Source organism: Lissotriton vulgaris, chromosome 1_1 (assembly GCF_964263255.1).
Source record: "Lissotriton vulgaris chromosome 1_1, aLisVul1.2, whole genome shotgun sequence".
In the NCBI taxonomy this organism is placed as follows: domain Eukaryota; kingdom Metazoa; phylum Chordata; class Amphibia; order Caudata; family Salamandridae; genus Lissotriton; species Lissotriton vulgaris.
Window position 1 is genome coordinate 221,387,813 of NC_141685.1, and position 27,458 is coordinate 221,415,270.

The window sequence follows — 27,458 nt, forward strand, 5'->3', positions numbered from 1 at the left end:
GCCACACTCCTCTTCATCCACTTTACCTACAGGCCTGAGTTGACCCTGGATAGGCCTGGGACTGAGACTGGGGGTCGGGAGTTCCTTGTTGGGGTTAGGGTGGGTTGAGGGGGGACCGGGTGTTGGGCTAGGGGGTTCAGGGGCACTGGGGAGGGAAGGGACTCGGGAGAGCGGGAGGTCAAGGTCTGGGTGGGATGGGGTGGGAGTTTCTGGTCCCCTCCCGGCGTGGTTCGTCTGGCTCGACGCACACTGACAATGAGGCCGGGCGCACATAAGGCACACTGCATACAAAGCCAAGTCCTCATTTCCCCTAGGTATGGCTAACCCTCCACTGAAAATCCTCACTCTAAATGTGAAGGGGCTTAATAACCCCATAAAGCGAAGAGCCGTCCTGTCCTTTCTGGAGCACTCGGGGGCCGATGATTGTCTGCTGCAGGAAACGCACTTACTCTCTAAAGATTGGCACAGGATGGGCTCCAGGGCATTCCCGACACAAAAAAACAACTATTAGGGGAGGGTCAAGGGGAGTATGTTTATAGACCATCCAAGTTCAAACCCCTATTGAGACTATAAAGAACAAAAAGAACTTGAAGGTCTGAAAAAGAAGCTAAGTCCTCGAGGTCTTCAGTGAAAAAAACTACAAACTGATATTGCACTGAACCAGTCCCAAGTGGTCGAAAGACACTAAATGTAGAGTAGAAATCCTATCAGCCCACCCTCATGGCGGAGCCTCGTCATTTAGGACATCTAGAACCAAATTGGTGCATCCATGCCCAGATGAATTGGCTGGATATCACACTGTTATGGTTCACAGGGTGAAAGTGTCCATGCCACTGGCGGTGCTGGTACAGTGCAGTGCAGTGAAAGTTGAGTGAGTGATGTTAAAATGACGGTCAAGGCAAAAGTAAAATCCTTTTATTGTTATTCACTTGGACGTCACATTAAAAAGGATGCAAAACAGTGTGACAAAATCACTGTCTACTTTGCTGTGCAGTTAATAAGGCCAACATGTTTCTGCCATAAGGTGAAAATACACCGGCATTCTTCAGGGCCACTAGTATAAAGATGCTACTGCAAAGGTACACTCTATTGATAGTGCAAAGAAAAAGTGAAGTGTCAGACCCAAATGAGTCTGTCAACAGTAATTGTGGTCAATTGGACCATCCTACCATATCCTCTTGAACCATGTGATGATAGAGGATGCAGTCCCTGCAAACAAAAACAGAGAAAATAAAACAACTATTTGTTGTCCTCTATACATGATAGATTACCAAGGGCAATCAACCATGGACAAAACTATTTTATCATGCAGTGAAGACCCAATAAGACTCAGCTGGGCCAGTCATATCTATGACGGCCAAATAATTGATAAAGGTTGCACGTAGGGTAAACCACAGAGAATTCTGAAAAAAGGTTAAACAAAATAAATAGACTTACCCAACTATTAGTGGGAATCAAGCCTCTCCTCACCCGGCAACGGCTCAGAGAATTAGGCCCCGCTCTATGCACAGAAAAAATAAATATACAGATAGACTGTCAGTGATCTGATCAGTGTCCTCAACCATTAGTGTATGTTAAAAATTGTGCATGAAAAACTTGGTTGTAAGTTGCCCACAGTGATCACACTGCCATGGAGAAAGAAGGTAGGTATAGCATCAAATATTGGATGTGAAGGCAGGTTTTAACTGACAAGGAGGATGGATTGTTCATAGCATTGCAACCCTCATGATGTCATCAAACATTGTCAACCCGAAAGCTATCTCAATATTCAATTTGGGGTATAGTTCTAAGTTGACAGAAACTGAGGGAGAGAAATGGCTCAGCTGGCTTTATGCTTCAGCCTATGCTTAAAGGATGGCCTTTACTGATAGTATTTAATATAAAAGTAACCCCTCAAAAGAAGCGTGTAAAAGCCAAAGCGCCAGACCGGCCAAGCAAGCAGCTCCTTTAAGTGCCCACAGTCAAAGTAAAGCGGAATAGAACAAGCATGTGGCAGGCAGCAACGCAGAAACTCACCTCTCCGTCGGTACCTCTCGGCAGAATCCTGAGCCGAAGGGGAGGCAACGAGGAGAGGCGAGAGGCACGTTTAAATACCCCCCGTAATTGGTGGAGAAAAAGTACATTCGGCTCACCTGGTGGGCCGATGTACGTCATGCCGGTCTCCTAATACGAGAATCTTAGCCCAGGCGCATGCGCGCCAGTGAACCACTCGTTAGTCGCCGTGATCTCGAAACCGGAGCATGCGCTAAGGTGACATGTAGGCGTTCTCAGCATGAGCGGAAGTCTACAAGCCTCGGGGATAATAGCGCATGCGCATTACCTATTGTTTATTTGTCTCTGAAGGCCCCTGGCCCGGACGGCTTCTCAGCCCTCTTTTATAAAACCTTCTGTCCCCAAGTCGCCCCACTGTTAACCAGGTTATTCAACTCATTCCAGGGTAGAGGTTCCATCCCCCAGGACATGCTGGATGCGGACATTGTGGTTATCCCTAAACCGGGGAAGGACCCGTCCCAGTGCAAGGCATACAGACCTATCTCCCTTCTCAATATTGACCTCAAACTGTTCACGAGCGTGCTGGCGGCTCGCTTGGGCCCGTGTCTACCGGGGATCATTGAACCGGACCAGTCGGGATTTGTACCCACCCGACAATGCACGGATAACACTAAGAGACTGCTCCACGTCATTGATAAAGCTCACTACAATAGCTCCGACGCGGTCCTCCTATCCGTGGATGCCGAGAAGACATTTGACAGGGTGGACTGGGGCTACCTGGACGCCGTCCTGCAACGCTATGGGTTTGGCGACCGGTTCCGCACGTGGGTGGCCAGCTGCTACGCTACCCCGCAGGCCAGGATCTCGGTTAACGGGATACGCTCGGACCCCCTAGACATCAGAAGGGGCACTAGACAGGGGTGCCCCTCTCACCCCTTCTCTTTGCTCTGTACATCGAGCCCATGGCCCAGCGAATCCGAGACAACAGGTCCATCTCAGGCGTTCATTTTGGCGGGGAACAACAAACTATAAGCTTATATGCGGATGATATCTTGGTGGCCTTAGAGGACCCCTCGACATCGGTACCAGCTTTCCTTTTGGAGGTGAAGCGCTTCGGGGAGGTGTCGGGGTTCAAGATGAACCTGGAGAAATCCTTAGTCCTCCCCTTGGGGCGGAACGCGAAAGCAGCGCGACGCGAACAATGCCTAGGCATCTCTCTAACCCCGAGCACGGCTCAGACGGTCGAGGAGAACTACGCGTCGCTGGTCCTAGCTCTCAAGGGCGACCTTGCGAGATGGCGTCGGCAACCGCTCTCCTGGCTGGGGCGAGTGGCGGCGGTGAAAATGACCTTGCTCCCCAAAATGTTATATCTCTTTCAGACTATCCCGGTCACGCCTCCGATCGGTGTGCTTAAGCAACTGCAGGGCGCCATCACGCAATTTGTGTGGGCCGGTAAACGTCCCTGACTCCGTAGGGATCTCAACACACGAACCACAGCGGAGGGCGGCCTTGGGGTGCCGGACCTCCTGCGCTATTTCCAGGCGACACAGCTCCGCTACCTCCTGGAGTGGAACAGACCCGAATCTGAAAAACGATGGCTGTTCCAAGATCGCGCCATGGGCCAAATGTCCTTATGGAAGGTCCCGTTCCTGCGCCGCCGGGACAGGCCCTCATATCTCCGGAAGTCCCCATCACGAGAACTGTGATGCAGGTCTGGGACAAGGTGGCAGTGCCGAAGGGTCTCACCACATTCCCGTCCCCGATGTCCCCCCTTTTTGGGAACCCAGAGTTCCCCCCGGGTATGGCCCCTCGGTCATTCCCGCAGTGGCGCGACTCAGAATGCAAGGCGGCGGGTGACCTCTTCAACCCTGAGGGCTTTATGACTATCAGCACTCTGCAGGACTATTACACACTCCCGCACATACAACGCTTTCAGTACTTCCAGATTAGACACTGGCTTTTGGAGAAAGATGTGCATCCTCAGGTGAGCAGACCCCTCACAGCCTATGAACGCTGGCTTCACACGAAAAAGAACGACAGACATGCAATCACAGAATTGTACGTGATGCTCGGCCCCCTTCCCCCCGCGACCCGATCAGCGGGACAGAACAGGTGGGAACTAGAGCTAGAGCGCATCTTCACTGACAAGGAATGGCAGGACATATACTTCAGAGCTCACCACACCGCCCGCAATGTCGCCAGTAAAGAGGCAACGGTGAAAATTGCGTATTATTGGCATCTCACGCCGGCCCGTTTTCATCAAGGCAACCCACGCAGGGACCCCGGGTGCTGGAGGGGGTGCGGGCACAGAGGGACACTAACTCACATTTTATGGGACTGCCCTGAGGTTCGGGCGTACTGGGAGGAGGTGCTCCACAGCTTTGATAAGCACTTCGACACAGAAATCCCCCGATTCCCGGCCTACACACTCCTTGGCCTTCCCAATGCCATCACGTTCCCCCTGAAATCGGTCAGGAGCAGGCAGATGGGGCTGGCGATGGGAGAAGCCACTCACCATATCCTGTCACTATGGAGCACCCCCAGGAAACCCACACACACGGGATGGCTCCACCGCCTATGGTACGTTATGGGAATGGAGAAAATACAAGCCTCCCTCACTCAAACAAGGGACACCTTTCTAGACATCTGGCAGCCCTTTGTCTCCCTCCTGTCGGGGGAATTCCATGAAATTACTTGCCCGAAGTATCTCAGGGTACTTAGGCTTCTGAGAGATTTCCAGGGGGAACCCTGCTCACCTACCTAGGCGCCTTAACCACGCCTCCTATACCACACGGCCAACATCGAATTCACCACGCCGGGGAGGGGGAATGGGGGGTGGGTTAGGGGGAAGCGGGGAGGGTGGGGTGGGAGTTGGATGTTTGGAAGACAGGATCGTCGATCACTTCTACGCGCAAGCCAATCGGGGCGACTGGACATGCACCCTGCAAACACTTGAGACCCTGCCGAGGTGAGGGGTGGGGTATTGATTCCAGATAAGTCGACCGCATGCTCGCCCGAGATGTTGATGTAACCTGAGTCTTCTGTGTTGTATTTTCAATAAAAGATTTAAACCAAAAAAATAATCCAAACCAACAACAGAGTTACAATGTGTACACAATTTTCAAAAAATAACTCCAAAGACTATCGGACTACTGAAAGTCAAACCCTGAAGTAGGAGAGCCTTTAAAATAATACAGGGACTCGAAACCCGTTGGCATTTAACCCCTACTGGGAGTACAGTTTACACTATACTCTTTACTCGTATTTTCTCTAACTGTGCTGCTTTTTGCCTGATTGTATTTTACATTTTCCCTGTTTACTTTGTACATCCTCCTGGATTTGGCCCCACCACTGTTGCCCTTTCCCCTTCTTCCTGCCGTTTTTCTACCCATTCCCACTGGTGCGTCCACCTGTGACCCCTCCCCCTAACTACACCGCTCCCGCCTCCCAGCCACTCATCCCACTCCCTCCCCTACATAATTGTGGCACCTGCGTGGTCGCGCCGCTGGTGCACTGAAGGTGCGCCTAAGGCAAGCCTGTCTGCTCCAGTCCGTGAACCAACCACGACCAGAGCCAGGACCCCTGGCTCTCCGAGGCCTCACCGCTACAAATCTAACATGCCGACTGTGCAAGATCCTTGCTGAAACACCACCCACGGGCAGTTCTCGTGCAGATCCTCCTGCAAATCCTTCACCATCGACATAGACCCAGCGACCACTAAAGGAAAGCCGGATACACACACCACCGGAACCCTGACCTGTATCCTGCTCAACATGCGCTCCCTGCACTGCCACACCATTGAGATCTGGGACCTGCTTGACACCCTCTCGCCCGACGTCGCCTTCTTCACGGAAACCTGGACCAATGCCACCTTCAGTCCCGACCTCACCACCACCATCCCTGACTGCTACAAGATCCAGAGAAAGGACTGTCCTCACCACCCAGGAGGAGGACTCACCATAACACACAAGACCCCCCTTCGCCTCTCCACATCCAGCATGAGTGACTCACACTCCAACACAGAACACCTCCACTTACAGATCCAGACAAGCCCAAGGACTACGCTACGCGGCACCCTCATCTACAGACCGCCAGGACCTCTCCCCCACCACGCAACTACCATCGCTTATTAAACAATTCATTATCTTAAAAAAAACGCATACATTACATTACAGGTTTTTTTAAGATAATGAATTGTTTTATGAAATATAATGTGCATTATTGATACTGTGTGTTTTCAGAAGAATTGATTTTCCCTGAAATTTTAATATTTTATCTTTATTTTAATAAAAGATTGTAAACGTCATACTTTGGTTTTTGGTCTGTCCCCTAATATTAGGCTTGTGTGGGTAGGTGCACTACATGGCATTTGTTCGTCACATATTGCAATTCTGAGTATTATTCCAGGGATCTTTCCTAGACTTACTTGGTTAGACAGTACCCTGTTCCCTGGAACACGAGGGGTCTTCTCTCTTACCTTGACTCTGGATTGACCACCACTCTTCAGCCACACCACCCAGCCACTCTGGATTGACCACCACTGTGTCTACTTCACCTTCAACATCACCACTGCACCCAAACCCACCCCATGTCGGCCAATACAGAACTGGAGCAAGGTCACAGAGGAGCACCTCAACACCACCCTCCGTCAACAACCCCCCATCCCCGCGACTGATACCAATGGACCAGCCATGGAATTTTAAAGCTGGGTCTCCCACTGCGCCGACAAGCTCACACCCCTCTGCCCCCGCCAAACGCTGCCTGGATCACCACAGAGCTTCAAGAAGCCAGACGTTCCTGCAGGCGCCTAGAAAAAACCTGGCGAAACCTGAAAACCATGGAAGCACGGAACAACCACAAGAGCGCCCTGAAAGAATACCACCAGCACATAAGGGACTCCAACCGGACCTTCATAAGAGACAAAGTCCGGACCAACGCTACCAATGCCAAGGAACTGTTCAACATCATTCAGCAGTTTGCAAAACCCACCTGTGAAGCCGCGGACATCCCACCATCCCAGGAACTCTGCGACAAGCTCAGCTCCTACTTCCATCCGACGATTAAGCCCCTCTACGACAATGTTAGCGAACCAACGATGAGTACCACCAACCTACCCACTGCCACCGAAAAGCCGACCATCACGTCCTGAGACCCCGCTACCGTCGAACTCATCACAGCTACCATGAAGAAGACCCACTCAGGAGCCCCAACTGACCCCTGCCCACCACACATCTTCCACAGGACCTCCATTGCATCCAAACTATAACGCACCATCAACGCCACCCTCAGATCTGGCATTTGACCTAGTGTCTGGAATCAGGCGGACCTAAAATCCCTCCTCAAGAAACAATCTCGGCCGACCCAATGGACCTGAAGAACTACTGGCCCATCGCTCTCCTCCCCTTCACGACCAAAGACACCGAGAGACTAGTAAACATGCAAATGATTGCTATCATGGAAGAGAACTCCATCGTGGATGACTCCCAGTCTGGATTCCGCAGCAACCACAGCACAGAGACCGCCCTCCTCGCTCCCACTGACGACATCTGCATCCTGCTTGACCATGGGCACACCGCGGCCCTCATCCTTCTAGACCTCTCCGCAGCCTTCGACACTGTCTCACATCGCACTCTTGCAGCCAGACTACACAATGCCGGAATACAAGGAGCCGCCCTTGGCTGTATCCAATACTTCCTCTCCGGCTGAACCCAGAGGATCTGACTCCCTCCCTTCCTCTCTGAACCCAAGGAAATCAACTGCGGACTGCCCCAGGGATCTTCACTCAGCCCCACGCTCTCCAACATCTACATGGCCCCCCTCGCCACCATCGTCAGACAGCATGGGCTCAGCATTGTATCCTATGCCGACGACACCCAGTTCATCCTCTCCCTCACGAAGAACCCTGAAGACACTAAACGTTGTTTCCAGGAAAGTATGAAGATGAAGGAGAGCTGCCTGAAGCTAAACTCAGAGGTCCTCATCCTCGGTCCCTGCACTTCTGCCTGGGACAACAGCTGGTGGCCCTCCACACTCGAGAACCCACCCACCCCTACAGACCACGCTTTCAACCTCGGCATCAACCTTGACTCCTCCCTCTCCATGAACCACCAGATCAACGCTATCACCTCCGCTAGTTTCAACTGCCTACGCATCCTCTGTAAGACCTTCAAGTGAATCCCCCGTCTGCAGAAGGACCGTCACCCACGCACTCATCACCAGCAGACTGGACTATGGCAACACCCTCTATGCAGGAAGCAACAAAACCCTTCTGCACAGTCTCCAGACCATCCAGAAAGCTGCAGCCAGACTCATCCTCGGGACACCACGCCATGAGCACATGACCCAAAACCTAAGAGGCCTCCACTGGCTCCCCATCAAGAAGAGGGTCGCTTTCAAACCCCTCACTCACGCCTACAAATCCCTCCACAGCATCTGACCTAAATACCTCAATTAGAGAGTATCCTTCCACATACCCAAAAGGAACCTCTGCTCCGCTGACCTCGCCCTGGCAGAAGTCCCCTGCATCCGCAGAAACAGAACAGGCGGGAGAGCTTTCTCCCAGATCGCAGCCAAAACCTGGAACAAGCACCCTGTGAACATCAGATGCTCCCCGACCCTGCACACATTCAGGAAGGACCTTAAGACGTGGCTCTTCGACTGATCAGGAACTGCCCCCCCATCCCCCGGGAACTTCAGACCCTCACAGGCTAGTAGATGCTATATAAACCCCTGATTGATTGATTGATTGATTGATACCGAATGATACTTTTCTATGCTGAGCATGATCATTGTACATATTGAGTGCCTGCCAGACCCCCAAATTTATTCCCAGTAGTCCGACATGCTTTGGAGTTTGTTTTGCAAAATTATGTATACATTGTAACCCAAAAGACTGTTGTTGGTTTGAATTATTTAGACTGGCATATTTGTAATTAGTAATGTATTCGATTAAACGCTTGATTTTATTTGTATATGATATATATTTTAACATTTTGCATTCATCATAATTTGCACTAATGTATTGTATTTTGCATGTTTTTGAAAAAGCCATGTCCTTATAATGTCCTACTTCATGAAATGGTATTTGTTTAAAAATAAAGTAATTAAATTACGTATGACCATTCGAACGAGACAAAGGTCTCAGTCTGTTTAATAGTTAAACAGTATTAATAAATAGCAGGCCAGGGTTTCTTTCAATTATAAAACTTATAGGTCCTCCCTGATCTTAGTTGGACCAAACCCCTTTTGTTCTAACCCATATTTATGAGATAGCACAAAGCCAGTTTTTTTTAGCTTAATGCTGCCTCGTAAATATCATTCCCTTCAACACAGTTTTCTGCGTTAAAGAGTCATGCAATGGGTGTTGTTGGGGGCATTCCCAGAAACATCCATGGCTTTTTGATACTGCCCTAGATTTACAAAAAATTGTAAATCTGAGGCAGCTCCAAAACCTACCCCTCCCCTGGGGAGGCGTGAGGGATGCACATTGTTTTTTGTTTTTTTTAATTTCTCCTACTTCTTCCTTTTTCTGTGTGCTGCATTATGTAGCACACAAAGAAGGAGAAAAAAGCCTCTTGGAATAGTTTTTGTGCAGGGAGGCTTCCATTCCTGCTCAAAAATAATCAGGTACACTTGCACCATAGTGCAAAGGTGCCAGTGTTGTTGCGCATGGCAGCCCATTTTGCGCCGGCACAGGGGAAAACGACAAGAATGTGCTGTATCTGATAGATTCCTGCCCTTTTATTTTGCTGTAGGGCAGCACAACAGGAAGCCCTGCAGGGCTGCCCTACGGCAACACACCTCAAATGAGGCCTCATGTTTCTAAGATGTGCAGACGTGTGACAAGACTACAACTTCAAGAATGCATTTAGTTGTGAATCTAAACCCTATAGCTGTGTCTCTGTTTATCCGATTTTAAGAGTGAGCATCGCAGTAATTGGGCACTTTTCAATGCTTTTTCTCCTCCACTACAGGTGCCTCATACTGCAATGGTTATTGGTGCAACTATGGCTACTGTTCATCCGGCAGATGTTTTTGTTACTCAGGCTACACAGGATTACGCTGCGATGAAAAAGGTAAGGAAAAATATGTTATTCATTCAACATACATGCCCATTATTGTATTAGTATTTATATAGCACTAACGTGGCAAGGACATTACTTGGGAATGTGAGACGATTATAATCAACAAGCAAGAAGTTACACATATACACACATTGCATTGTACATTTTTAGGCACCTGGAGATTAAGTGATTTGCCAAGAATTCCACTATGTTGAGCAAGTGCTGAGGCAAGGATTTGCAGTGCCCAAGTTCCAAAGTCAGCAGCTCTAGACACAACTCCCTTGACACAAAGCAGTATACCAACCTTGCGTCACAGTATTTGTTTGGCAGCCATTTTTTAAACAACCACCTAGATTAAATTACAACACGTCTTAAAATAGAACATACATAATTACAAATACTATACGTGTTATGCCAGTATCTATGTATAAACGTCTTAGTACTAACTCAGCTAATGTGTAATGCAACCCTTGACTGCCTATCATTTCATTTTTATATTTTGGTGCTATTCATATAGTTTGGATCAATTTACACTACATGATAAACTAAAGTAACTACCATTTAATGTGCTATTTGCAAACAACATTTAACCTTGCTTAACTGCATTCTTTTGCAAAAGAGAGAACCAATCATTTATCTTTTTTTTTGTCCTCATATAACCTCCATACTATTGTATAAGTAACCTCTCGATGACCGCAACCCAAATGCTTATAACTTAGAGAATCTGATCTCAGCTGATGTGCCATGGGGGCAAGCCCATTATGCACATCGTGAACTGACAGAGAGGTGTAATCATTGGACTGTTTGTTGGTCTTATTCAGCCCACCCGCCTCCCTCCTAATCTAGTAATCTTCAAAAGGATATGTGCTCGCTTCTATATCTAACACAGTTAACCTTATGATCTAATTCTTTAAAATATCTAACTAAGTTCCATCATTCCCTCCAAGATAGTGGGTCTGCCTGACGCCACCTTTTACAAATTTCTCTTCTTGCCAGGAGAATAATGTAAAACACCAGGTTACTTTGTTCAGCAGTCATTTCGCCCTACCCCGCCCTCCCTGAAGACTGTACTATCCCAAAAAATATTAGTACAAAACTTACCTCTATTTCTTTGTAGGAGAGTAGGGTCTGCTATCATATGGTCGCCCCAAATTTTTGCTTTTTGCTTCACTGGTTTCTGACTTAATGTGGCTGTGGGCCTGCTAATCAGACCCACAGCCTGCTGTTCTCTCTCTAAATTACTGCAATGCACTCTAGGTGCATTACGAATTGGAACTGGTTCACCTTATGAGCCCCTGTATTAGTGCACCCTAGGTGCCCAGGGCATAGGTGTATCCAAGGCCTACCAGGGGCTGCAGCATGTATTATGCCACCCCTGGCCTGGCCTCAATATTTGACACAACTGGCTGATCACTCAGCTGGGGTAAGTCGGTGTAACCACCTCTTACTTAGGTACAGTATGTCTGTGCCTAACCCTAAACTGGACACATATATTCCTATCAGCCACTCCTATGGAAGGCCCCATCAATCCTGGAGGCAGAGTGCTTGGAAATATGTGAGATGGTGCTCTAGCATGAGCTGAGCCTGTCTGCAGCTGTCGGGAACCACTCCCTAAGCTGTTCCGGGATATTGCCATACCATATACTCTTAAGTGCATTATAATCCTCGCGGTTATTTGCTATCTTTGGTTTGGCTTTATCAAAACATGTCGAGTAAGGTGTCATACGAATTGGAATACTATCCCCTCGCCAATTCTGGCGACGGGGATAGCATTCCACCCTTCTAGAGGGACACGACATGTGTGTAGCCTTAACCCCGGTTAAAGTTAAACAGAGCCTCAGCATCACAAAATGGATGCTGCCACCACAGACACGAGTCTGGCCTCCTGCTGCTGACCGAAACTCGGCAGATGGTGGCCTGGACAAAGGGTTTCCTGCCTTGGGAGGTGCGAGCACCACCCCAGACAGGGTTTTGTGTATTGGGTAGGACAGGGCTGAATAGAATCAGACATGCCCGGGGCACACAAGGTGTCCCCGTGCATAGGCCAGTCCAAACCGGTCCTGGGACTTTCCAGACCCAGGCTTGGCGCGGAACTGGACAAAGGAAAGGGGGTGTAACCGCCCCCCTTCCTGGTTCCTCCCAGAGGAGGGACCTAGTAGGTGATCCACCCCTCAGATTGGGAATAAGAGTGGGAGCAGTGCCATTGCACAGCAGATCATCCTGAATCAACTTTACACAAAGAAGAAGACTGGACTTCGACATTCTGCTGCACAGAAGACTGAAGAGAATCTCCCTTGTGGCCTAGGAGTGGCCACCCTGTGAACACAGGTACCAACCAGCAACTCGACGTCTGCTTTGCCGCCGCCTCCCGCCTCCCGCCGGAGCCCAGAGCCCGACAAGAACCAGACTCCCAGACCTCTCAGAGCCCGATCCACAGTCCCTGCAAAGAAGGGACCCGTGGAGGCACCGAGTGACGTGGGACCGGACCTCTTGGAAGACACTCGAAAAGCTGACTGCGCAGCTTCTGAGGCATCCTCGACGTTGTGCTTTGGGGACTGAGAACCCCCACCACCGAGCAGCCCTTGCACCGAAGATCAGCCCTCCAGCATCTCAACAATCTGCGTGGGGCCCTTTTGCATTGTGCCACTCGACGCGCCATCCCGGCCACTAGCCACGTGGTCAGCGGCCATCTTGGCGACGAAACTGACGATTTACACAGCAGGTATGGTTGATCCAGACCTACCCAAGCTCCTGTGAAAAGGAGCACCCGCTCTGACCTTGCTGGTTCGAGTGTTAAGCATCTTTCCACTTCTGCGTGGCTTGTATTTGCCAAGGCCTGTTTGCTCCGATCAGGTTGCCGACACCGCCAACAGCGAGAAGCCTACGTGGGACAGCTTGTGACCGACTCCTGGACGTCCTCGACCCCGGGTATCCACGTGGCTGCAGAAAGAAGCTACCCGACAACGCCTGTTTGCACCCGACATCGCCTGGTTCCAATCTGGTTCCACGGTAGTCACTAGCTAGTGACTTTGAACACTGTCCCCTCTGCTTTCAGGTCTTCACATCTTCAGATCCACCCTTGGATCCACCGGAACTCTTCACATCGAGCCGCCTGCAGCATCTTCAGCTCCAAGCACCATCGACCAGCGTGACGAAACCCGACACTACTTCGACCCTGTGCACCCGCTTCCTGTGGGTGAGGTAACTCAGCTCCGCCGGTGCTCCTGCACTGGTACACATCTCAAGGGCCTGTGTCTTAAGTTTTAACTCCGTAGGTCACTCGGAAGGTTCCTAACTTTCTAACTTTGTACTTTTTACGCACCATAGACTTTGCATTGGAAAGTGTGTGCACTTTGAACACTGCACCCGAGTCCCGTGGGCCTCTCCCGACTTAGTCACTGCTAGTCTCGAATAGCTCCAGCGATTCCCAAGGCCCTAGGCCTCTTCACTTTCCTATTGGTATCTCTTATACCACTTTCTTAGTATATGGTTTCGGTGGCCCCTAGGGCTCATCCATATTGTGCAACTTTTGTGTATTTTAAACTGTCTTGTGATTTAACGCTTGTGCTTCTGTGCTCATAAACAGTCCAGGGGATTTTATAGTTAATAAATCAATATATATTTTCAATATATATCTGTGTGGTGTCCCTTTCATTTGGTATTCAAGGGGGTTGTGTATGGTATAACAGCTGGCTTCACATGCCTTTCAGAGTTTAGCCTAAGACTGCTTTGTCCACGTTACCACTAGGATAACTGGTCTACAAGGTTGAATTACAACCAATCATCATAAGGGTTGCTTGGCATGGTACAAAGTGATCACTAGAATTAGTGAGCATTATATACCAGGCCAACTTCTCACATTGGTGAGCAGCGGATTGGGATCTGAGCTTGCTGTTGTTTTACCATTACAATCTTTGAGATTATCATTTGAAAGATCATACAGGTACCTGCTAGGTACATATAAAACAAGACTAGTATACTTAAGTTCTACTGAACTTAGTTGTTGTAGAGCAAAGGGAGTAGCACACCCTAGCTACAACTACTAGATAGGTTTAGTAGGTAAACACCAGTGTAGGTAGATTGCAACACATCCACCCACACTAGAGCAATGTCTGGAGCAGAGGGGTCCAGTGGACTTACTCCTGTTGAGAGTGACCCTCCAAGGGCACCATCCAAATTTGCTATTTTTTCCTTTAAGGAATTAAGACAGCTTTGTGTCTTAAGGGGTCTGAAGACAGGGCCTTCCCCTACTACAGACCACCTAAGAGAGCTCTTAGACCAGTCTGAGACTCTAAAGCCCTCTAAGGCAAACCCCACAGGGGATGCTGAAGGAGGCCATCCTTCAGAGGATGACACTGTAGACACCCCTGGTCCTATCATCCTGGTAGATGAGGAAGCCTCCACCACTGGAGCTCCTCAGGTAGATGAAGAGGAAGAGGAAGAGGAGGAGGTGGAAAGCAGTGAGTTAGATGATGACAGAAATAGTCAGGTGCTGGTCAGTAGACTGAACCAGGCTAACTTAAGCCAACTTGGGAATGAATCTGGTAACAACCCATTCAGACCCCCAGGTGGACTTAACAAGGGGCATAGGAGGAGGAGGAATCACTCATGTGAATCCAATACCTCCCATGTCTCTAGAGGCTCTCATGGTCACTCCAGAAGGGAGATGACTAGCCCTCAGAGAAGGGAACATGAGGCCAAATTGAGAGAATCTCAAATTAGAGAGGCTGAATTGAGAGTCCAGAGACAAGAGTTAGAGATTGCCCTGGCCCAAGAGAAACTTGCTAGAGCAAGACAGCCTAGAGAGAGTGGGGTAATAGAACCCACTGGTGGCAGCAATATCCACAGGGATAAAGACAGGTCTTTTGATAACAGAAACCTGAGTAAGATTGTGCCCCCCTACAAAGCTGGGGATGATATCCATAAATGGATTACTGCAATGGAGAGAGCCTGCAGAGTACAGCAGATCCCTCAGGAGCAGTGGGCAGCAATCTTGTGGCTCTCCTTTGAAGGTAGAGGCCGAGACAGACTCCTCACAGTTAGTGATGGGGATTCTAGAAACTACCTGGTCCTGAAGAGTGCTCTGATTGATGGGTTAGGCTTAACCACTGAACAGTACAGGTTAATGTTCAGAGATACCCAGAAGACACAGACTCAGGACTGGTCTGAATTTGTTGAGTGTGCCACTAAGGCTCTGGAGGGATGGTTGCTGGGAAGCAAGGTTACAGACTATGAAGGATTGTATAATTTGCTGATGAGAGAACAAATTTTAAATAATTGTCAGAACCAGCAGTTGCATCAACATTTGGTTGACTCAGATTTGACCTCTCCCCAAGAATTGGGAAAGAGGGCAGATAAATGGGTAAGAACCAGAGTTAAGCAAAAGAACCAGAACCAGAACCAGGGTGGTGACCAGAAGAAAACAGACCAGAAGGGTGGGGAGCAGAAAGCTAAAGACCAGAAGTCTTCAACAGGGCCCCAAACTGAGACAGAGGGTGGGTCCCAAACTTCCAAGAAGAAGAAGAAAGAAGGTCAGAAGAAACCCTGGTGTAAAACTTGTAAGAACACCTCTCACTGGACAAGTGAGTGTAAAAAGGGTGGAGCCCCCAGCACTGCAGCCCCTAAGGCACCTGCACCCACTAGTACAGTTAGCAGTGCTGGTCCTCAAGCCAAGGGATTAGTGGGTATCACTTTGGGAACTGAAGGAGATTCTGACCTAGTCAGAACCCTTACACAGGCTGTTCTGGTTTGTGAAGGGGACATAGATTTGACCCCTGACATAAGTCCCAGTAACCTGGGCAAATACAGACAGACACCTTTGATCAACAATAAAGTGGCTCAAGCTTACAGGGACACATGTGCCAGTGTCACTATGGTGACACCTAACTTTGTGGACCCTGGACAATACATGCCAGGCGATGATTACCTGGTGACCAATGCCAGCAATGTCACTACTACACATAGTGTGGCACTTGTTAACTTTTCCTGGGGAGGGGTAACTGGCCTAAAGAAAGTTGTGGTTAGTGCTGATCTCCCAGTAGAATGTTTGTTGGGCAATGACCTGGAGAACTCTCTATGGTCAGAAGTTGAGTACAGGACTCATGCAGAGATGTTAGGGATATCATCACATGTCCTTGCTGTGACCAGGTCACAGGCCAAAAAGTGCCTCTCTGAACCTCAGGTCTTGGATCCTGGAACAATGGACCAAGTACCTTCCAAGAGGAAGAACAGGAGGGTTAAGGCTGCGCCTTCCCAACTGCCTGCAAGTGAGGATCAGGCTTCACAGGAAACTGATCTTGAGACCCCTGAAGGAACTGTCTCTGAAGAACTTGAACCTGATCAGGTTGAGTTTCTGAGGACAGGGGGACCTTCTAGGGCAGACTTGGGGCAGGCTCAGTTAGCCTGTCCTTCTCTTGAATCCCTCAGACAGCAGGCTGCTGCTGAGGCTGCTGGGAATGCTCAAGGTGCCCATAAAGTATATTGGGACGATGGACTCCTTTATTCAGAGGCTAGAGACCCCAAGCCTGGTGCTACCAGGAGGTTGGTTATACCTCTGCAATTTAGGGGCTTCCTACTCACCTTGGCCCATGATATTCCTTTAGCAGGACACCTAGGCCAGAATAAGACCTGGGACAGGCTTGTCCCTCACTTTCACTGGCCTCACATGTCTGAAGACACCAAGGAGTTTTGTCGCTCCTGTGAAACCTGCCAAGCCAGTGGTAAAGCAGGTGGAACAACAAAGGCCCCCCTGATACCACTACCTGTGGTGGGGGTTCCCTTTGAAAGAGTGGGGATTGATATTGTTGGTCCAATGGATCCCCCTACAGCATCTGGGCACAGATTCATACTGGTGGTAGTGGATCATGCCACCAGGTACCCAGAGGCAATTCCACAGCTGTAGGACCACAACAGCTCCTGTTGTGGCCAGGGCCTTACTTGGAGTTTTCTCCAGAGGGGGGTTTCCTAAGGAGGTAATATCTGATAGAGGTGCCAACTTCATGTCAGGTTATTTGACAGCTATGTGGAAGGAATGTGGTGTCAACTACAAGTTCACCACTCCTTATCACCCACAATGCAATGGGCTTGTTGAGAGATTTAACAAGACCCTAAAGGGCATGATTAAAGGATTACCTGAAAAGCTCAGGCGAAGATGGGACATCCTACTGCCCTGCCTTTTGTTTGCTTACAGAGAGGTCCCTCAAAAGGGGGTTGGCTTCAGCCCCTTTGAATTGTTGTTTGGGCACCCTGTAAGAGGACCCCTGTGTCTAGTGAAGGAAGGATGGGAGTTACCTCTCAAAAAGCCTAAACAAGACATAGTGGACTATGTACTTGGTCTCCGCTCCAGGATGGCAGAGTACATGGAAAAGGCATCCAAAAACCTTGAGGCTAGCCAAGAATTACAAAAAGCTTGGCATGACCAAAAGGCTGTCCTTGTTGAATTTCAGCCTGGACAGAAGGTATGGGTGTTGGAGCCAGTGGCCCCAGCAGCACTCCAAGACAAATGGTCTGGACCCCATACAATTCTGGAGAAGAAGGGAGAGGTTACCTACTTGGTGGACCTAGGAACTCCCAGGAGCCCCCACAGGGTGCTCCATGTGAACAGATTGAAGGCATATGTCCGCAGGGCAGACATGGGCTTGCTCATGGCTACAGATGAGGGACAGGAGGAAGAGAGTGACCCTCTCCCAGACCTGCTCACTCAGAACCCTGAGGATGGCTCAGTTGATGGTGTGGCCTTAGGTGGCAGCCTGACTGAACATCAGCAACATGACTGCAGACAAGTTCTACAGGCATACAGGCATATGTTCTCGTTGACACCCAGTCAGACTAACTGGTGTACCCATGTGGTGGACACTGGTGACAGTCTTCCTGTAAAGAGCAAGATTTACAGGCAACCTGACCACGTCAGGGACTGTATAAAGACTGAGGTGCAAAAGATGCTGGAATTAGGTGTAATTGAGCCTTCAGAGAGCCCCTGGGCTAGCCCAGTGGTTCTGGTCCCCAAACCTCACACCAAAGATGGCAAGAGAGAGATGAGGTTCTGTGTGGATTACAGAGGACTCAATGCTGTCACCAGGACAGATGCACACCCTATTCCAAGGGCAGATGAGCTCATTGACAAGTTGGCTTCTGCCAAATATTTGAGCACATTTGACTTGACAGCTGGCTACTGGCAAATCAGGTTAGCTGAGGAGTCTAAAGCCAAAACAGCATTTTCTACCCCTAGTGGGCATTATCAGTTTGTGGTGATGCCCTTTGGTTTGAAGAATGCACCTGCCACCTTCCAAAGGTTGGTGAATCAAGTCCTTACTGGGCTGGATGACTTTTGTGCAGCTTATCTGGACGATATTGCTGTCTTTAGCTCCACCTGGGAGGATCACCTGGTCCACCTGAAGGAAGTGCTTGAGGCTCTGCAGAAGGCAGGCCTCACTATCAAGGCAACAAAGTGCCAGATAGGGCAGAGTAAGGTTGTATACCTGGGCCACCTTGTAGGTGGAGGCCAAGTTCAACCACTGGAGAGTAAGATCCAGACCATCAAGGACTGGTCCCCTCCAACCACCCAGACTCAGGTCAGAGCTTTCTTGGGCCTGACTGGGTACTACAGGAAGTTTGTTAAGAACTATGGGTCCATTGTGACCCCTCTTAATGATCTGACATCTAAGAAGATGCCCAAAAAGGTTCAGTGGACAGAAATCTGTCAAAAGGCATTTGATGACCTGAAGAAGGCCATGTGCTCTGCACCTATCCTGAAGAGTCCTGACTACTCAAGAGAGTTCATTGTCCAAACAGATGCTTCTGAGTTGGGAGTGGGAGCAGTGCTTTCACAGCTTAATGTAGATGGCCAGGACCAGCCCATTGCTTTCATTAGCAGAAGGCTGACCCCCAGAGAGAAACGTTGGTCAGCTATAGAGAGGGAGGCCTTTGCTGTGGTGTGGGCCCTGAAGAAGTTGAGGCCATACTTGTTTGGTACTCACTTCAAGATTCAGACCGACCATAAGCCCCTCTTATGGCTTAATCAGATGAAGGGTGAAAACCCCAAACTATTCAGGTGGTCCATTTCCCTACAGGGGATGGACTTTACAGTGGAGCACCGCCCAGGGACTGACCATGGCAACGCAGATGGTCTCTCCAGGTACTTCCACTTAGAACATGAAGACACAACTGGTCAAGGTTAGTCTAATGTCCCTGCGTTTGGGGGGGGGGGTTATGTAGGAGAGTAGGGTCTGCTATCCTATGGTCACCCCAAATTTTTGCTTTTTGCTTCACTGGTTTCTGACTTAATGTGGCTGTGGGCCTGCTAATCAGACCCACAGCCTGCTGTTCTCTCTCTAAATTACTGCAATGCACTCTAGGTGCATTACGAATTGGAACTGGTTCACCTTATGAGCCCCTGTATTAGTGCACCCTAGGTGCCCAGGGCATAGGTGTATCCAAGGCCTACCAGGGGCTGCAGCATGTATTATGCCACCCCTGGCCTGGCCTCAATATTTGACACAACTGGCTGATCACTCAGCTGGGGTAAGTCGGTGTAACCACCTCTTACTTAGGTACAGTATATCTGTGCCTAACCCTAAACTGGACACATATATTCCTATCAGCCACTCCTATGGAAGGCCCCATCAATCCTGGAGGCAGAGTGCTTGGAAATATGTGAGATGGTGCTCTAGCATGAGCTGAGCCTGTCTGCAGCTGTCGGGAACCACTCCCTAAGCTGGTGTCCCCGTGCATAGGCCAGTCCAAACCGGTCCTGGGACTTTCCAGACCCAGGCTTGGCGCGGAACTGGACAAAGGAAAGGGGGTGTAACCGCCCCCCTTCCTGGTTCCTCCCAGAGGAGGGACCTAGTAGGTGATCCACCCCTCAGATTGGGAATAAGAGTGGGAGCAGTGCCATTGCACAGCAGATCATCCTGAATCAACTTTACACGAAGAAGAATACTGGACTTCGACATTCTGCTGCACAGAAGACTGAAGAGAATCTCCCTTGTGGCCTAGGAGTGGCCACCCTGTGAACACAGGTACCAACCAGCAACTCGACGTCTGCTTTGCCGCCGCCTCCCGCCTCCCGCCGGAGCCCAGAGCCCGACAAGAACCAGACTCCCAGACCTCTCAGAGCCCGATCCACAGTCCCTGCAAAGAAGGGACCCGTGGAGGCACCGAGTGACGTGGGACCGGACCTCTTGGAAGACACTCGAAAAGCTGACTGCGCAGCTTCTGAGGCATCCTCGACGTTGTGCTTTGGGGACTGAGAACCCCCACCACCGAGCAGCCCTTGCACCGAAGATCAGCCCTCCGCATCTCCACAATCTGCAGGGGCCCTTTTGCATTGTGCCACTCGACGCGCCATCCCGGCCACTAGCCACGTGGTCAGCGGCCATCTTGGCGACGAAACCGACGATTTACACAGCAGGTCTGGTTGCTCCAGACCTACCCAAGCTCCTGTGAAAAGGAGCACCCGCTCTGACCTTGCTGGTCTGAGTGTTAAGCATCTTTCCACTTCTGCTTGCATTTGCCAAGGCCTGTTTGCTCCGATCAGGTCGCTGACACCGCCAACAGCCAGAAGCCTACGTGGGACAGCTCATGACCGACTCCTGGACGTCCTCGACCCTGGGTATCCACGTGGCTGCAGAAAGAAGCTACCCGACAATGCCTGTTTGCACCCGACATCGCCTGGTTCCAATCTGGTTCCACGGTAGTCACTGGCTAGTGACTTTGAACACTGTCCCCTCTGCTTTCAGGTCTTCACATCTTCAGATCCACCCTTGGATCCACCGGAACTCTTCACATCGAGCCGCCTGCAGCATCTTCAGCTCCAAGCACCATCGACCAGCGTGACGAAACCCGACACTACTTCGACCCTGTGCACCCGCTTCCTGTGGGTGAGGTAACTCAGCTCCGCCGGTGCTCCTGCACTGGTACACATCTCAAGGGCCTGTGTCTTAAGTTTTAACTCCGTAGGTCACTCGGAAGGTTCCTAACTTTCTAACTTTGTACTTTTTACGCACCATAGACTTTGCATTGGAAAGTGCGTGCACTTTGAACACTGCACCTGAGTCCCGTGGGTCTCTCCCGACTTAGTCACTGCTAGTCTCGAATAGCTCCAGCGATTCCCAAGGCCCTAGGCCTCTTCACTTTCCTATTGGTATCTCTTATACCACTTTCTTAGTATATGGTTTAGGTGGCCCCTAGGGCTCATCCATATTGTGCAACTTTTGTGTATTTTAAACTGTCTTGTGATTTAACGCTTGTGCTTCTGTGCTCATAAAGAGTCCAGGGGATTTTATAGTTAATAAATCAATATATATTTTCAATATATATCTGTGTGGTGTCCCTTTCATTTGGTATTCAAGGGGGTTGTGTATGGTATAACAGCTGGCTTCACATGCCTTTCAGAGTTTAGCCTAAGACTGCTTTGTCCACGTTACCACTAGGATAACTGGTCTACAAGGTTGAATTACAACCAATCATCATAAGGGTTGCTTGGCATGGTACAAAGTGATCACTAGAATTAGTGAGCATTATATACCAGGCCAACTTCTCACATCTTTACCAAATATCTCAGTCAGGGTCTTACTCAATTTCTTACAATAATCCTCCAACACTGAGCAGGTTAAGAACGTAAGGATGTCGTCCACCTCTTGAGCCTGGCATCTTATACATCCTGATTCACCTCCTCCCCTTATTTTAGAAATCTTGAGCGGAGACCAATAAATCCTATTGATAGTGAAAAAGTGATTCTTTCTTAGTGCAGCGGATTTAATGAAAAAATATAATTTTTCCAAAGATACTTGCCATAATGTTTGGAGCTCTTCATCTGGCAAGCACTCATACCAGAGATTTGGGTGGTCCAATTTCCTATCCGCTGTCTTGAGTAGGTAATTGTACCAAAGAGCGATTTCCTTCTTCCTGGGGTTGACATCCCGGAGATCTTCTTCCATTGTACAGTCCCCAGGAAATTGCCAATTTTGACTTGTACACCAGGTGGATATTTGATAATATTTGAATCAGGATAAACAGTTTTTTGTTAAATGGCTCCAAGCATCCCAAGGGAGGCAGCTGTTTCCTTTAACAATCTCGACCCTCCTCTTCACCCCTGCCTCTTTCAGACGTTGAGATAATACATATTTCAAGCATTCCGGTGTGCTTGGGGAGTCCCACACTGGTGCCCACTCGCTGTAAAAGTGAATGCCTAGGATACTACGACAGTAAAACCATAGTTTAGCGTCAGCGAGTAATATCTTCAGGCAAACTTTTTAAAAAAATTTAGGGGCGCCAAATTTATACATGAAACCCTTGGCTGATATCTCGTGCAACATTGCCTTGAACATGCAGCCCATCAAATGTTCATCTGGCCTGTTTAGGAACATTCTGTTGTTTTGCAATTGGTATGCCCAACAGTATATCTGAAGGTCTGGTAGGCTCAAAACTCCATTTGACAATTTTCGACTTAGCTTTTTCCAGGATAGTCTGATCCCTTTCCCGGCCCAGACAAAAGAAGAGATCTTACCCTGAATTTTGTTTAGTTTTGTCAAAAGTTAGGGGGATGTTGTTAAAAAGGTAAGCGAACTTTAGCAGAACACACATCTTGTTCAATTTTACTCAGCCAAAGTGCATGAGCAGAAGATTCTGCCATCTTTTTAGCAATGTTTCGGCTTCTTTAAGTACTTGGTCTATATTTGTTTTGGGGAGATCAGACTGCTCTTGAGTTATAGTAATTCCCAAGTGCCATATCTCCTTTGACACCCTGTAGCCCTGCACTTCAGAATTCCATGCCATGATCTCCGACTTACTATTATTTATCTCGTATCCTGACAGCTTGCCGAAAACCTGTACCTCCCTTAATAGGCTTGGTATACCTTGGTTAGCATTAGATGTAAAAAGAATTATATCATCCGCATATAGGGCAAGTTTCCTTAAAAAACCATTCATTAAGAAAGGCTGTATTTCATTATTTAGTCTTAGACTTTGTGCGAATGGTTCAATATATAGGTTGAAGAGTGTAGGAGACAGCAGGCAGCCCTGTCTTGTACCCCGCCCTATTGATATTGGGGTAGAAATGCTTCCATTTACTAATATTTGGGTGTGTGGTTGGCTATATATTTTCCCCAACAGATCTCTAAAGGTGGAATCAAACCCAAAAGCCTCTAATACACTTAGCAGATAACACCAGTTAACACGATCAAAGGCTTTTGCAGCGTCCAAAGTTATTATATTTAATGGGGCATTAGCCGCTGTTGCCAGATCTATTGCACTGATCAGAGAGATAACAGAATGCTTCATCTGCCGCCCAGGGAGGAAGCCCTTCTGATCTATATGTATTAGTGCTCCAGCTAACTTACTCAAAGGAGCATTAATAATTCAGGTAAACATTTTGTAATCACAATTACGTAAAGATATCAAGGCGGTAAAATTGGCATTGGGTAGGATCTTTACCCGGCTTTAAGATCAGGGTGATGATTGCCTCGTTCCAGGAGTCCAGTAGTGGAGAATGACCCCGTTAAACTGTTTTAACCATATTGGGATGATTTCCTCCATCAGCAGCAGATGGATCTCATTTGGGATTGAATCTGGGCCGGCTGCCTTTCCTTTTTTGATTTTCTTAATGGCATCCATGATTTTACTGTTATATCTTGGTTTAGTAGTGTTATTCCTTCAGAAGCCAATCTAGGTAGCGGTTTCTGACCCAGCCAAAGATCTCCAGCTGTTTTATCTGGGACTAAATCCTCCCTCTACAATTCTTGAAAAAATTAACATTTACAAAATTCTCTCTCAAGCTCGCTCTTATTATCGGTGAACTGAGCAGAAGATTCGTCCCCGTCTTCTATTCTGATCCTAGTTATGTTGTTTTGAGACCTGTCCATTCTGTTCTTTATAGCTAGTATTTTACCACAATCCTCACCCTGACCAAACTCACTCATTCTGCTTGCTTCCCACTTCTCTAACATGATTCTTTCCAGAGTTAACCTATATTCACGTTATTGATCTTCCAACATACCCATCAGTTTATCTTTTTCTTCCCCCTGAACTTGTCCAGATTTTAATATTTCTTCATTTTCCTCACCTTCTCCTCCACTGAAGCTGTCTTCTCTTTCTCAGATTTAACACACCCTGCGGCCGCCCTCTTCAGCATACCTCTTAGCCATGCTTTAAAGGCGTCCCAGACCACATGAATAGAAGCAGATTCTTGATTTTGATTAAAAAAGGCTTCCACGTCTAATTTGATCTTTTCCATTATTTCAGTTTGTGACAGCAATCTTCTGTTTAGTGTCCACCTTCTACACAATGGGATAGAGGGGAGCACCATGGTCAATTCTATTGCACCTTGATCTGAAAGGTGTATGGCAAATATTACACTTTCTTAACTCTTTCTACCTCCAGGCGGTCCATAAAAATGTAATCTATCCTGAAGTAGTGACCATTCTTTTTACTAAAGAAAGAATAGTCTCTCACATTTCCAATACATCGCACAGATTAAAATTATCCATCATGGCTAAGAGGCATGTTCTTATGCGGAGTGAATATATTTGGGTACGAGCGGAAGATCTGTCCAGCTCAATTTTTCAATAATAGATTAAAGTCTCCACCTATTATCAGTGGGGCCTCAAAATCTATCAGGACAGTGCTAAGATTGCTCAAGAAGCTCACCTCATCCTCATTTGGCCCATAATAACTGGCTAAAGTATAGATGACGCCCTGCATCTTTATCTCTGCCACCACCCATCGTCCTTTAGTGTCTGCTTGTGTTCTGCCTAGTTCTATTCCTGAGTTGTTTTTAACCCCTTAAGCGCTGCCGTTGGCCAATGGCCGACGGCAACGCTACCTCACCAGTGCTGCCGTCGGCCATTGGCCGATGGCATTCCACCCGCGCTTGGAAACGCCTGCACCGCGGCGGAATTACCGCCGCGGTTAACGGGTTAATGATTATTAACACACCTTTAGAACTACATTGCTGGTCAGTGGCTATAACACTTTTTACCCATTTCTTCTTATTGAATAGTGCCATGCACTCTGACCTCATTAGGTGGGTTTCTTGAAGCATTAAAACATTCATGGGGGAGTTTTTCAAATTTTCAAATATTCGATAACCAGTTTCTGTCTCCTTTTCACTCTAGGACTATTTATGTTCCAACATAATATGCCCAGTCGCTCACTTCCTTTATTCTTATTCAAATTCCTATCCCCCTTCCCTTAATTCCCTGATTCTCCTTATCTCAGTAACACTGACTAGGTAAATTGAGGACACTTTTTCCATTTTGTTTTCTATTTAACCCTATGCTCGCCACCACACCCCCCTCTACCATCACTGTGCTCCCCGTCCCATCCTCCCTCCTTCCCTGGGAGCCCTCCCTGTCTGCTTATTGGCTGTTGCCAATTTGAGCTGCAACCCCTCACCCGTCTTTCATGTTAACATTTATTATGCCAGTTTCCCTGCACCTAAAAAAAAAAAAAGAAAAAAAAAGCTAACCACTTGCCTTACAGTTTATGATAAATTCATCTACCTCCTCCGGGGAATACAAATTATGCATTTTGTTGGCTCTCTTCACTTTAAGGTAGGCTGGGAACCTCAGCTGAACTTGAGCACCCCGTTGCCTGAGAGAGTCGATCTTTTACCTAGTTCACATCTTCTGTCCTCTGTGATTCTTGAAATATCAGACCTTAGTTTGAACGGACACTCCTGGTCCTGAGTGGCTGGAATCTTGAAGGCCGCCCCCAATAGCTTTTCTTTAAGAGAATACGAGAGGATATTAACCAGGATTTTTCTAGGCTTTTTTCAACCAGTATTGAGCCTGAAAGGATCTTGATGGGCTCGCTGGATTTCTGTATCCCAGATAGAGGCTGAGGCAATTTGAGGAAAAGTTTTAGTCAGAATGTTTATCGCAAAAGCTTTTATGTGCCCTTTTTTTCTGCACCCTCCTTAATATCAGGAGTACGGATATCATTTCTCCTGGAATTATTTCCCATCCTCTCTAATCTGTCTGATATTTCTCTTTCTTTAGATCTGAGTCCGTCCAGTTCTTGGCTATGATCTTGGACCTTTTTCCCAAGCTCTTGCGTTTTGTTTTCCAAATCCTCTGTGGGTTTAGTTAGTATTGCTAAATTCTCCTCCAAGCTACTACATGTGTCTTGAATTTTTTTCTGGTTGCTTTCTGAAGTGACAAAACGATCTTTAATCTCTGCTGAGAGCTGGTTTAGTAAGTCATTTACTGCATTTAAACCTGTTGTGTCCGAATCTTTAACTCCCTCTTTAGGTTGAATTTCTTCAGCCTGATCGATCACCTCTGAATTTGGTATATTTTTAGATACCACACTGATGAGAGTTAGTCTCTCTCAGGAGAGAGTACTTGTTTGAGATCGGAATAGGGTGCACTGATGTCATAGGAGGTAGGGAAGCGGTTTCTATGTTTTGTTGGGCGAGCTCTGTCTGTGCCCCTGCCTGTGCCTCCTTGGGGATGGTCCATACTGCTCTGTGGATTAACCTGTGAGTTTAACTTAAAGTAGGACCTCAGGGAATGTGTTATTCTAGATGCTGACTGAGCAGCGTTCTTCTTTTTTTCTTTTGCTACTATGCTCCAACCTGCTTTAACAGCTGAGTTTTTTCCTCTAGTTTTGCCTTGCAAAGGGCTAAAGGGGTGATCCACTTGTGGCTCCACCTTGGGGTCCTCGACCTTTCCCAGAAAGAGGTTGGATCTTAGTTTGTATCTTCTCCCCCCAGCCATTTCCTCACCTGTATTTTCCTATTTTCCCTCTACAAGGCCTTTTATTAGAATAAGGTTTTTGAACTCGCTCTCCAGCTCCACCCCTTCCCCCTTTCTCATATGAGTTGGGCCTTTAGCAGTCATGCCATACCCCAAAATTGTTTTTTTATTCTGCTTTACAAGATTGCCCTGTTGTGATAGCAGCTGGTACCTGGTGTCTCCGCTAATTATGTAGCGCATTTCCTGAGCCCATCCCTGTGACCTACCGACATAAACTCCGCCAGTACCTGCAGATATTAGTGAGCTTAAAATGAAATTACGGTAGCGGAGTTCCACACGGTACTCCCCGAGTGCACCCGCCGCCCTGAGAACTGTCGGACCAATCCACACTCACCCCCCTCCCCTGAAACATTCAGATACTGACTGACCCACCGTAAGGCTCCACATGGCTTCGTAGGACAGCAGAGGGAAATACTGTGTGCTGCTGGCTCCTGACTCCAGGACTAAGACAATATGGCGGTGAGGTCCAGGGCTAACCGGGAAGTTAGATGCAGTAAGGAAGTGAGATGAAGCGGAAAAACAAAGGGGCGGTGAGTCAGATGCACTGTGTTGCCGTCGCCATAGTCACTTTCCCAAACAACCGCGGCGGACCGCAGTACTTTGCAACCAAGCTGGTTCCACAGCCGCAATTTTTGGCCCCACTCCCCCT

The 27,458-nt window shown here is 48.2% G+C and overlaps 1 long non-coding RNA gene across 1 annotated transcript in view; it reads right to left on the minus strand.

Moving 5' to 3' along the window:
• Window positions 1-27,251, minus strand: part of LOC147740935 (uncharacterized) — a 123,521-nt gene extending 96,270 nt beyond the window's left edge. Inside the window, exons 1-2 of the long non-coding RNA XR_015299438.1 lie at window positions 27,182-27,251; window positions 1,438-1,501 (exon numbers count right to left, since the gene is read on the minus strand). This is a non-coding gene — a long non-coding RNA (uncharacterized LOC147740935). The remainder of the gene's footprint in view (window positions 1-1,437; window positions 1,502-27,181) is intronic.
• Window positions 27,252-27,458: the final 207 nt, after the last annotated feature.